Source organism: Polypterus senegalus, chromosome 18 (genome assembly GCF_016835505.1).
Source record: "Polypterus senegalus isolate Bchr_013 chromosome 18, ASM1683550v1, whole genome shotgun sequence".
Lineage (NCBI taxonomy): Eukaryota > Metazoa > Chordata > Cladistia > Polypteriformes > Polypteridae > Polypterus > Polypterus senegalus.
In genome coordinates, this window is record NC_053171.1 from 70,392,191 (window position 1) to 70,405,389 (window position 13,199).

A 13,199-nucleotide genomic window follows, 5' to 3' on the forward strand; every position below is an offset into this window, starting at 1 on the left:
ACCCTTAAAGACTTATTATTAAGGAAATTAGCTCCTTGCCATATTCTTGTTTCTAGTCGTTTTGATTTTATTTATGAACAAAACTTACTTTTACCTTGATTATCCTAAATTAATTTTAGGATTAAAAAAAAGTTGCAGGGCTCTTGATGATTTTTTTTATATACATATATTTATTTTAGCTAATCTATTTATTAGCTAATTAGCTATTGCTAATTTTATATATATATATGATATAGTTCAGCCAGTTCCTGAATTGGCCGGCCGATTTGCATTTTAGCAGTTAGGTGTGGCCAATGTCCGAATTACTAGAAATGACCCGTGTATATGCTACTTTGGCCGGCCAAAATCCGATGCGCTGATGTAAGACTGTCCACTCAAGGTGCGACGATCTGCAGATTCAGAAGTGAGTTTTCCATTCTGCTCGAGAAACTGCTCAAGGCGGGACTTGTTCAGAAAACGGACGCCACTTTAGATGGCCTTCCCCTCACTCAAACGCTAACCTTAACGTCAATAAAATAGGTCCCTGATGTTAAGTCACTATTTTAGGGCTAAAATGATAACAGAAATGTGAAATGTGGAAAAGGAAAAGATTGGACATTGGCCGTTCAATTTACAGCGAAATCGGCCATTTCGTGATTTGGCCGGCCACTTGCCGCTTTGGTCATAACATATATATATATATATAGTAGAGTCTCGCTTATCCAACCTTCGCTTATCCAACATTCTGTATTATCCGACGTCCCACCGCAAAAAAAAATGCATCAATCGCCAACAAGGACTGCAAGCGTGAGCGCAGTCTATTTTTAGTTGCTAAATTCATTTTTTCATTTAAATGTTTCTGTTGTTTTGTTGTAAAACATGATTACAGTGGATTATGTGGCCAGCCCTCTCTGGCGTGTGTGCGTGTGTGTGTGTGTGTGTGCAGGCGTGTGTCTCTCTTGCTCGCGTGTGTATGTGCGCCTGTGTCTCTCGCGTGTGTGTGTGCCTGTGTCTCTGGGTGTATGCGTGCCTCTGTCTCTCTCTCTCTCGCGCGTGTGTGTGTGCGTGCGCGCCTCTGTCTCTCTCTCTCTCTCTCTCTCTCAAGGCTGGGTGTGTGTGCCTCTGTCTCTCTCTCTCTGTGTGTGTGTGTGTGTGCGCTCGTCTCTCTCCTCTCTCTCTCTCGGGTGTATGCCTGTGTCTGTCTCTCTTGCGTACGTGTGTGCGTGCGCCTGCCTGTATTTGTCTCTCTCGCATGTGTGTGTGGGTGCGCCTGTGTCTCTCTTGCGAGCTCGTGTGTGTGCGCCTGTGTGTGTCTCTGTTGCGCGTGTGTCTCTTTCTCACGCGCGCATGTCTCTCTCGCGTGTGTGTGCGCATGTGTCTCTCTCGCACGTGTGTGTGCGTGTGACTCTCTCGGGTGTGTGTGTGTACGTGTCTCTTTCTCGCGTGCGTGTGTGTCTGTCTGTGTCTCTCCCGCGCTCTCTCACTCTTGCTGCACAGGAAATGCACAGAGAGAGACATCGTCATCTTATGTACCAGCGCTCCACAAAATGGTGATGACTGAAAAAAACAAAATAAAATGGACGCTAAGAACACATTCATCCAGCCATCCATTATCTAACCCGCAATGTCCTAACTACAGGGTCACAGGGGGTCTGCTGGAGCCAATCCCAGCCAACACAGGGCACAAGGCAGGAAACAAACCCCAGGCAGGGTGCCAGCCCACCGCAGGGCACACACACACACACACACACCAGGGACAATTTAGAATCACCAATGCACCTAACCTGCATGTCTTTGGATTGTGGGAGGAAACTGGAGGAAACCCACGCAGACAAGGGGAGAACATGCAAACTCCACTGCGCCACTGTGCTGCCCCCACGTTCATAAATAATACAAAGTAATCACACACTTAAATTTTATTTGCATGTGATTAGTTTTTCACAAGGAGTTTTATAGAAGGTAAAAGGCTCCATAATCTTAATTATGTGTGACCACACAGTCCATTAAATGTTTTTGACATCAGAAGTTCGAATAGGACTAAAATTAAAGAGGTCCTACGGTAATAATTACTTTATCCCACCTCCTGGCGTAAATCTAATAATGTCCATATACCTGTAGGTCTTTAGAATTAAGAGGAAAGTAAAAAAATAAGTAAAAAAATTAATCCTGTGTTAAATACATTCATAACAAAACTGTTCCAGATGATTTCCTACATCATTTTTTTTTTAATCTGAAAATTTTTGTAAAATCTAATTTGAATATGAAATATAAAGATTTTGTGCCATTTGTGCTGGTCTGAACACCTCACACGCCACAAGCAGAAATTCCACATATAAAGTATGTACGTGACTCTGCCTAGTTGACAATTGCACCTTAAACTCCTATCCTTTGTGACCACCCTCTCCACATTGGCAAAAATCAGTAACCCCTGTAATGTCATAGGTGCTTAGAAGGTAGCCTGTTAACTTGAGGACGAACCTCTAAACATACATTGGCCACTAAACACTGGGATGTCTAGAGTAATGTTAGGAAGCTTCATAGTGTTTGGCATGTTCCAAGTCCTAATATCGCAGTAATAAGAATAAATTGTTCACACAAGGTTTAGACTTGATTGAAATGTAAATTGAACTACAAACAGCATAAACCTGGTTCATGTTTTATTTCAGTCGTCTTTTTATCAGAAAGTTTCCCTAAAACCACTTGAGGAATTTCCTGACCACCTATTTTCACAAAACAGTCATGGGGCCATTTCAGGGCAGCTCCCTCTAGCAACCTGTTGTGCCAATGCATACAGTGCCCACATCAATTTGTTGAGTACGAAGGCTTATGTTATGCACAATGGAGGAACATTGAGGTAATGTAAACATTTGGTCACTGTTTTGACAGGGAATGTGTTTAAAATTCTCTCAGTGTTAATTCCACATTTTTTTTCCTTTTTATGAATTATGTGCAGTACATTTCTGTATTTACTTTTTTGATTTAAGATTATTTTTGATTATTTGAAAACAATTGATGTCTTGGTGCACCACCAGTATGTTTTTTAATGAGGCCTATTTGTGTATAGTTTCACATGTTTTCATAAAGAACAGAAAAAAAGGTTTATCATATAATTGGTCCAAATGGTGACAAGTGCTGTACAATGGCAAACGATGTGAAAAGCATCCATGGAAAAATCTTCTGTTACTCGTATGGCATAATCCAAGTCAATTATTCTGTTGTATGTGCAAAATGTGCAAAATATATTTTTTTTGGCTAAATTATTTTTAAACGCATACTTCTGTAAAGTCAGCTGACATCATAAACAAGAAGGGCTTTCCCATAATGCTCCATGATCAGCTTCTCCCTCTCATTCATTGGTCAAGAATCCTGTTCTCGGGTCAGAAGTACAGTGTAATGGGAGTGCTAACAGGCTACATGGGCTAAGTAACATATAGTAAAAATATAAATAATATATTATAATAATAATATAATATAAATATAAAAATATAGTAAAATACCAACATACAGCAAAAAGATCATTTTTCTTGGAGTTTTCTTTAAAAACTAATAAAGGAATGACTCAAAATCTGAACAGTTTTCTTTAAACTTCATGTTCATTTGACTGAGGGAAGGGTCCTCATTTTTCTTCAGGATCCCTCGCTAATCATATTCCTTCATTATTCTTGACTAGGGATGTGTATTGGCTAGAATGTTGCGATATGATACGTATCATAATACAGGGATTACGATTTAATATATTGCGATATATTGCAGTTTTTTTTTATTTCATTTTAGGAAAACTGTCATAGTATAAACAACATACCCCCATATGCATAAAATCTGAGTAAAAAAGTTTACTTTTTATGCAATTAGAACAGAGGGATATGCAACTGCGTTTATCAAAGTCCCTGTTACTTCAAAAAATCATAGCATTATTTTTTGTTCATTCTGAGCAAAGGAATTAACATGTGCCTAATTCAGTCAAAAAATGAAAGTGCTTGTACTTTTAGATCCTGCTTTAAAGGTTCACAGTATGCCACAGTATTTCTCAAGTATTTCTCTCTTCTGGATTCAACCATTGGTGGTGATGTTACTAGTCAGCTAGGTTTACTAACGCTACCATTAGCGGCGTGCCCTTATGCTACTTCCTGTCTCAGTTTATGTTGTTAGGCTATCTGAAGATTCATTACAGCACTGCTATCTAGCGTTCAGGGGTTTGAACACAACACAAAATGAAGCACAGTGTGCCATGAATCTTTGCATGTAAATTAGTATTTAAAAATCGATACAATGTTTTGAGAACCTATCAAAACATAATATTGCAATGCTCAAGTGTATCTGTTTTATTTATACGCCTATTCTTTACTGCTCTTCGGATCGACTTTCTGACTTGGTTGCACCTCTGCCACTCAGGATTTAATCCTAACTTGCTTGTGTCATCCCTCCGGATAAATGGATGTATCTTTGTCAGTAATATACCCCCTTGTCAAAACTTTCTTTTTCTGCTAGAATTATTCAAATATTTTCTGGCACAGTAGTGCCTTTTGGAATTCATGCAGCGGGACAAGAAAAGCTAGATGCCCAATTACAGTCAAGAAACAGGAAAATGAAGTGTAAAACGGAGGGATTTCAAGTTAGAATTAGCTGTCTGATTTTATAAAAAGAAATTAAGACATCATTTGCCTTGTCATAGTTCATTGTATCTGCTTCTTTGAGTGTCACATTGGGGACACCCCATCAAACCCAGCAACCACAGATGACCTCCATGAAAGAGATGGCTAATCATTTAACCCTCAGGCACATAGACTCTGTTAACAGGCTAGCAGTAGCTGCACAATTTCAAACGCAGATTCCTTTCCCGTTTTGTTTAAGCGTCATGCTTTATTTTGTATGTTTAGCATTATTGCAAGTCATGGTTGGTATTTTTTTCTGTGTCTTTGTCTCAATATTCCAGGAGCACAACCATTGAAGACTCTCCTCATTTCCTTTCTCTCATTTCATTTGCTATCCTGCTTGTTGGAAATTTGCACAGCCTTGTCGTGCACTCTCATCAGTTACAGCGCGGCCTATTTCTGTCAACATCCTTCACACCGTCGTCGATCTTTTAATAATGCGCACGCGGCAGCACCGCTTCCACACCTCTAATGCAGGTCATTCTTTCTGCAGTTCACCAATCTAGCTCGCTTTTTATCCTATGTTTTTTTTTTTTCTTTTTTTCCTGCATGCTCAATTGACAAATCTGGGACAATGTAAAGATATCATTTTTGTTCTTTAATATTGGACAGCTTAGCTTCATGACCCTCATAATCACACATTTTCGGAATGAGTGTTGTTTTAGGAGCATAAAGGATAAAGAAATATTAGTATTTCAGAAATCCTAAATAACACTGTAGTACGTAAATGAATATTTGCTTTTAATACCAGCCCAATTGCTGAAAGGCATGGGGTGAGACCTGATTGTGCTGTAAATTCTGCATGATATAAACGGGCAGCATAGCTCAGCTATTTTGGGAGCAGCAGGGAGAGAGATGGGTACTCGCAGAGTGCCCCAATACCCCATTGTCCAGAGAAAGTTCAGAAAAATTAGAGATAACACATTTGAGCACGTATTTCTCCAAGGTGAATATCTGTAAACTTCTTTTTCTTTCTTGCTAATGGGACTCTGAGAAATGAAAAGTCATCTGAACTAACCTTTAATATGTTGTACCAGTAAATGACAATTGTATTCTTTTTACAATTCAAAAATAGGTATGAACAGCAAATTACTGCATGTCAATCAAATCAGGTTAATTGGCTTTCCTTCTCACTCCAGTCCATCCAGTCTCTTCAACATTCTAGAAATTTGAAGTTTCCCTTGTGGTAAAACTTAGTTTTTGTTGTGTGTAAAGAACAACAAATTACTGTCTTGTCGATTTTCACACATCAGTTCTCACTTTTGAGCTCATCAGTTATTGCTTTATTGTTTATAACAGCAGTTCATGGTTGACCACTACAGGGCTCATCGCCAGTGTCTGCACTCTGCACGCTTTATTCGTGGTAGTCCACTAGTAATCACCCATCTTTAATATTGGCAGCCCACAAACGATCGCAATGAGGCTGACCACTGATATCAGTGTTCCTGTCTCTTCAGCCCACAAGTGATGGCTACAGGGCTGATCATTGATGTCTGTTTTCCAGTATTTAATAGTACCCATTTATGGATGACAGCTAGGGAACTGGGGTCTGTATTCCAATCTTTATCAATGGGTTGGCCACGGGTAACAGCCAGTGGCATTACTAGCTTTGTATTCTGGGGTTGGTGTTTGGTTAATTAGGGAGGGTAGCTAAATTCTAAATCGGGCAAAACTTTATTTTTACTGATTTATTTATTTTTCATTGTGAGGACATATGAAGACCTGGGTTCGCTTCCCGGGTCCTCCCTGCGTGGAGTTTGCATGTTTGCCCCACGTCTGCGTGGGTTTCCTCCGGGTACTCTGGTTTCCTCCCACAGTCCAAAGACATGCAGGTTAGGTGGATTGGCGATTCTAAATTGTCCCTAGTGTGTGCTTGGTGTTTGGGTGTGTGTGTCCTGCAGTGGGTTGACGCCCTGCCCGGCATTGGCTCCAGCAGACCCCCATGACCCTGTGTTCGGATTCAACGGGTTGGAAAATGGATGGATGGAAGACATATGACCCCTTTGTGTATACAATACCCAATCCCTCCTGACCTGTAGCTATTGTTGACAACTCTAGGGCAGATCACTGATTTTTGTGTTCCCATCTTAAAGTGGTTTCAGCATCATCAGACACTGCTGGCATCTATGCTGGTGCCACAATATGTATGTTGAAGCCGTTGCTGGGATTTGCTCTTTAACTAGACATTTCTAACACCATGTACTGCCCAGGGGCCTCATGTATAACGCAGTGCATAGAACTCGCACTATAACATGGCGTAAGCACAAAAGCCGAAATGTGCTTACGCACAGAAAAATCCAGATGCAGGAATCTGTGCATACTCCAACTTCCACGTTCTTCCGCTACATAAATCCCCATCAGTGTGAAAACTAACGCTCGTGCACGCGCATTATGTAACGCCCCAAATCCTCCCAGAATTACGCCTCTTTGAATATGCAAATCAATATAAATCGCCCTTAAGCGCAGCCTTCTGTGAAAAGACAATGGGAAAAGCACGGGGGAAAATATAAAAATTGCAGCGAATACCAAGTGGAGGCAAAGGAAAAACATACTATTTGTTCAAATAAACCGTGGTATAATCAACAAAAGGAAGTTGATCGAGTAACATAGAGTGTTGGAGAAACTTGAAAGCTCACATTCACAAATCGCACAGTGCTGGAAATAAAAAAGAAGTCACATATCAAAGTCGCTGTGAAAAGCCGAGTTGTAGCCCACTGTCTGAGTGTCATATGAAAGCTTATTAGGGTACAGAGAAAAAAGGCACACGGTGGGGAAAAAGCACGAAATGTCAACTTTAATCTCGAATTTTCCACTTTAATCACATAGTTTATTTTGTCATTTAGTAGAACATTATAAACTTCATCTTAAAATCGTTTAATTAACCAGTTTCTCAAATCACATCGTAATTAAAGTAGCACGTTAAATGCTTTGTTTTGTATTTGATCTTCTATGTGCTCTATGTGTGTGAATCACTACTTGCTTCTTAAACCGGCTCTCTTCCTCCAACTGGACACAGAGTCCATTACATTCGTGATATTACAGCTCTCTGAATAACTAAAATACTGAGATGTATACGTGATATCATTTTCATGATGATAGGAGTTAAAGCACGTTATTAAACATGAGTTTCACTTCGATGAAATAATTTATTGCAGCAGTACCCAGGGGTGGCTCAAGGCTTGTGGTGGCACTGGGCAGAGGAAGAATCAGTGGCTCCTTCGTCCGCCAATGTCAGTATGGTATCTTATGCACGGTGGATGGCCACGTCCGTTGTGGACACTGCATAGCCGCCTCGTGCTCATGACACAAGCATTTAACTTTTGCCAAAATTTGTCGCTGTGTTTTTAGCTGTGTTGTTATTTTCTCTTTCTGTTTTATATTCAATATATATTGGCGTGGCCGCCCTAAGAGTCCTTGCTTTTCTTTCCCCAAGTAACCGATCACCATACAATCAGCTCTGTAATAGACGTTAAGCCATCTGTAAGCTTAGCGCCGATTCTTCAAAACGTTTAAAGAACATTGAAATATCTTCGTAGTACATGTTTAATTATTCTATCCTTAACGACACTCCCAGTGAAGAATATAGATTATTTAAATGAAGTTAAAGTTTTATCTGTATAATTTAACAAACATATTTTGCTGCATTTCACCTTAAAAATGATATCGTCATCATATGTAAATACGCGCTTTATAAAGTGGCTCAGGTTGTGCTATATTATAACTATAGTGCAAGTTTACAATGGGGTGATTGTACTTATAAGTCCTAACAGTTCTACAAGGTGCAATTGATTGAGTGCATTTAAAGTTCTTGGGATTAAACTGTTTCTGAACCGCGAGGTCCGTACAGGAAAGGCTTTAAAACATTTTGCAGTGGCTGAGACAGCGTGTCCTTAAAGCTGTATACCGATAATTCTCTTTCCGATCAGCTGCTGCTGTGATTCACACTCAGATACAGTGATATAAATACTCCGAGTGGTGCAGTGAGAGTAATATGGAAAAAGATGATCCGCTGTGGCAACTGCTAACGGGAGGAGCTGAAAGAAGAAGAAGAAGAAGAGAGTAACAACGCTAAAGCAGTTATGGTATTTAGAATAGTTTGACCATTCTGTGGACCATTATATTGTTACGAGTCAATTACAATCAGATGCATTACACTAATAAACAATATGCGGTTAGTTTCGGTGTATTTATAAAGCCGCGTCATTAAAATAATGAGTAACCACTCAGGAACAGTAGCACTGCTTTGACGCTGGGTGCCGCCAGTCTGCAAAACCGAGCGGAGAACTTGCGTACGACAAGGCATGAGGTACCATGGAAAAGTGCGTGGCTTTACGCCAAGTGTAGGTTTTATACATCGCGATTTGAACGTGGAAAAGTTCTTACGCAACATTTCTGTGCGTACGCACCGTTTATACATGAGGCCCCTGGTGACTTGTACTTTAAACCATTATCTCACAGTAAACTACTCCCTTGTGGTTGAGGCAGGTCATGATATTCCATTCATGCTATGTGGTTATGATAAGTTATGATTCCATTTCAGTATTGTCAGGCATTTCTTGGCAATTGTAACTATTTGTGCGAGTTTCATATATTTATAGTCTTAAATGAGATGAAGTGTAAGAAAGATTGGATGCAAGTTATTATGAATTTCTCCTTTTACTGCATAGGAAACTTTGCTACTCCTATACTAAAGCATTTTTATAGTGGGGCTTGATTCCTTCTTTGCACCCAGCACTTCTAGAATAGGCTAAAACTCCCTGTGACCATTAAGTGGATTCACGTAATGGACAGATGAATAGACAGTTGGCACAATGTTTGTTGTTCTTTCATTCATTTTTCTTTTAGCTCCCAACCACACTAAAATTCAAATGATTCCACTTTCAGCCAAACCCAAGCTGGAAAAGGCAATAATCCAAGTCGTAATGCGTGAGAGATTTAAACAGCAGCGAGGGCCATGATACTCCATTCCCCTGAAAGAAGACCACTGGTCACCTTGGGGTCAGTCTGAACTAACCAGCATTACGTAGCATCACACGTTCAGTAAACAGGAGAGCTAAGAAGATGAGTGAAGATTAGACAATGCAAGAACAAATTATAAGAAAATAAGTGGATTCTGATGCTAAAAAGTGCTTCAAGCAGATAAATGTGTTATTATTACTGAGTGCGAGTGTATTAGTAATTAGAGTACGCTGTGCTGGGCTAATATGTTGAAGTGCATTTCATAAGAATAAACTGAATTGAACAGAATGAATAAACAAGTAAATCAATCAATCAATCAACATATTAGCAGTAAGCAAAAGTGACTGTAGTTTAGATAAAAATAATGAAAAAAGTTAGACAAGGAAAAAATTGTACGTATGAACAAAAAGGCGTAGCATTTGACATCTGGACCGCACTGTTACTTGAATGGTTGGACCATGTGTCAAAAACACATTTTGGCCATTTTTCTTTATTCTGAACAGTAAAGTAGACCACAAGTGAACCAGTCAACAGGATAACTATTATTTGATACAGTGCCTGTCATGTAGCACCCCATGTTGATTAACCTTGTTAGACAGTTCAGTCACTCTCTTCATTTTTCTTTATTTTATACAGGCAGCAGCAGCACCTGGCATTACCCGGGTAAGTAATTTTAAGGCAAAACTATCTAAAGTCAATCAATGGTGTTTCTTAAAGTGGACTCTCCTACTGACAAGTTAGTTTGATTTAATTCATTTCAGATTCCAAATCCAGGAATCCCTAAAACTCGCTGTAGTAAAAATGAAACTTTAGCGTTCCAAAGTAGCTCAGTTTCTCGTCCTGACAAAGTGGGAAACATCTGAAAAATGTTGTTGAGATTGGACCAAGGGTGTGGCATCGTATAAAGAATAAACACAACACAATGAACTTTATACATTAGGTAGACAATTTCTCTCCAGCCATTCAAAGTGGCAGTCATCTGTCTGTCTGTCGATTTTTTTTAAACTGTTTTTCATATTACAGAATTACATGGAGATAGAGCTTACCTCCACAAAATTACATGCCAATCGGAAACCACACACGGATAGGAGTTCAATCTGGGTCTCTATAGCAGTGTGGTTTCTGCATTAACTAGTGTGCCATTAATTAGTTAATTTATTATTTTCTTATGAAGGTCCCTGAAGCCATTGCAATAACCATTATGCTGCCACCTAAGAACAGCAAACGAATGCAGAAACATACAAACAATGATTCACTTGTAAAACTGAACTTGATTCCACATTATATAGCATTTTTTACATGAGTGTTGAGCAGTCAGTCAGTTAGTCAGTCATCCATCTGCTCTACATTTTTAGACCCACTTGTTCCACTGCAACTTTTCAGGAAGCCAAAGCCTGTCATGGAAACTTCTTGGAGGAGTTTTGAACCTAAATATGTGAAGCTGTGCGGGGTAGAGCTAACCGGTGCACAGTATAATACAACACAACTTATTTGTTGTATAGTGCTCTTCACTGGCTGCAGTCGCAGAGCGCTAAGAACAATTCTTAGTTAAAGTACAAATATAGATTATACTAATTACCAGTATACCGCTCATCCATCATAACATAACACAATGTAACATTCTTAGACTTGGTTAACCCAGTCTATCCTGGCAGCATTGGACACAAGGCGGGCGCCCACCCTAGATGAGGTGCCAGTCCATTTCAGAAGTGCATCAGTTAGTTAATGAACTGTTTTATATCGCACCTTTTTTACTCAACATCACTTTGTGATACTGTCCTTTCGGGTGACCCTCACATTTCAGTGTATAGCACCCTTAAATGACTATAAGCTCAGGATGTTCAAGAAGTCCCAACACCATTACATTTTGAGCCCTTTTCCATGTTTTACCAGTCAGTCTTCATCTAATGCAGCACCTTTCATGTGAAGTGTCTGGCGTGCAGGTGAGTTACATGACTTGCTCAGTGATCAAGCCGTAGGGTTTACTCACAAGATAATTCTTAAATGGAAAATAACAATCCATAATGTTTAAAAAAAAAATGAAACTCTGTGCAGTGCAAGGAGAGACTTGCAGACCACAGAATGTCACCTGAGGGAGATTAATTGTGGCAGTGAGTGGAGGCCGCCAATGCATTTTATAAACTCCACATATACAGATAGTGTATTCACTGCTACATTTGCAGTTGGGGGTCTTTTATCTCAGGTGACATGCATTTATAAATGTGCTGTTTGTCCTGAAAATACTGGTAATTAAGAAAATTAAATTAGCTTTTTTTTTTTTTTAAATCTAGAGAATATAGCTCCCCCCACTCCTCCTGAGAAGCCGTGCTTGTTACCTCCCGTCTCACCGTGTATCCTCTTTGCAGGTCCAGGCGCATCTGCTTTCAAGGCACACGGCGTGCAATTTGCAGTGCCACCCGTGGGCAGCGTCCCCGAGAGAACCAACTTTAGAGCAGATGGTTCAGCTCTGGCAAGTCGGAGTGCAGTAAAACCAATTCCACTCGCCGAGGCCCCCTGTGCGATTCTAACAAATGAGACCCATTCTGCGAGAGCTCAAGTGAAGCATCCATTACCTTGGCAACTACAGGAAAGCCGCGCTGTTCCTCTTTAGCTTACTTTCCTTAGCAACAGCAGAAAGGCAGATTCACAGTCAAGGAAAAAAAAAAGATGGAAGAAGTGAGTAAGAGTTTGACAAGAAAGAGTCTCCACCGCTTGCCAGCAGCTCTTTTTGCCTCCCGAGTCCTCTCTGGCTTGGCCTATCAGTGCTGGGAGCTTTAGGGTTTTGTTCCCCCCATTTTAAAAAGCTTGCAGCTGAAGAAGAGCCCAGTGGAGTGCAGGATGTAGCAGGGTCTTCCTAATTAGGCAAGGGTTGGGGGTGAGCAGAGACCGCCAGCTACTGTGAGATTCTCTCTGAAATGCCAGGGGTTTTACCGGGAGCGAGGAATTTATCAGCTAGTGAGTGAGAGAGTGTGACTCGACAGTGAGAGAGAGAGAGAGAGAGAGGCGGGGGCTTTAATGCACTACAGCAGCGCCCACTGAGGAAGAAAACAAGGAATTTCTCATTGCAGTAATACTGTTCAGCTATATGGAACACAGATATAGACTCTGGGTGTGATTGATAATAGATACATGATTTGGGTCCGGCTTTGCAGCCTGCGCTGATGAGTTAGGCTCCATCTTCAGTAATAAATAATAAAACTGGATGTAGTCCATGAGATAGTGGTGAGCATGCTGGACAGTGGTGAGCGCTGCTGCTCCGCAAATACAGAAAACAGACTTGTTCCAAACTGGTAAATGGCTTTGTGGAGTTTGCATTTTCTCCCATTGTCCATGTGGGTTTTGGCTAGGAAAGTTAAAGTGAATTAATTAATTAATTGATTGGCTGATTACCTAATTAATGATATTAAAAAAGTGAGTGGCTGTGCCTTTTCATAGACATGTCTTCTATACAGAATAGGGTCCAACTGCATAAAGTGGGAACAGAAAGTGGAGATTCATGCTCTCCTCCAGCGAGGACCTGAACATTTTATTATAAGCAAGAGGAAGGTTTTTCCTAAAAGGCAGAATGAGAGGTGAGTGGAAATGTAGATGGCCTTTCTAACCGTGTAA

General features: G+C 40.3%; 1 protein-coding gene across 3 annotated transcripts in view; it reads right to left on the reverse strand.

The window, feature by feature from the left end:
• Positions 1–12,481, reverse strand: part of rgs6 (regulator of G protein signaling 6) — a 154,255-nt gene extending 141,774 nt beyond the window's left edge. Inside the window, exon 1 of one of the 3 annotated variants that reach the window (XM_039741164.1) lies at positions 12,164–12,481. The gene's annotated coding sequence lies outside the window, so the exon portion shown is untranslated. Of the gene's footprint in view, positions 1–11,926; positions 12,127–12,163 lie in introns of those variants that run through there. The other 2 variants (XM_039741166.1, XM_039741167.1) reach the window with 2 other exon arrangements.
• Between the last annotated feature and the right edge of the window lie 718 nt (positions 12,482–13,199).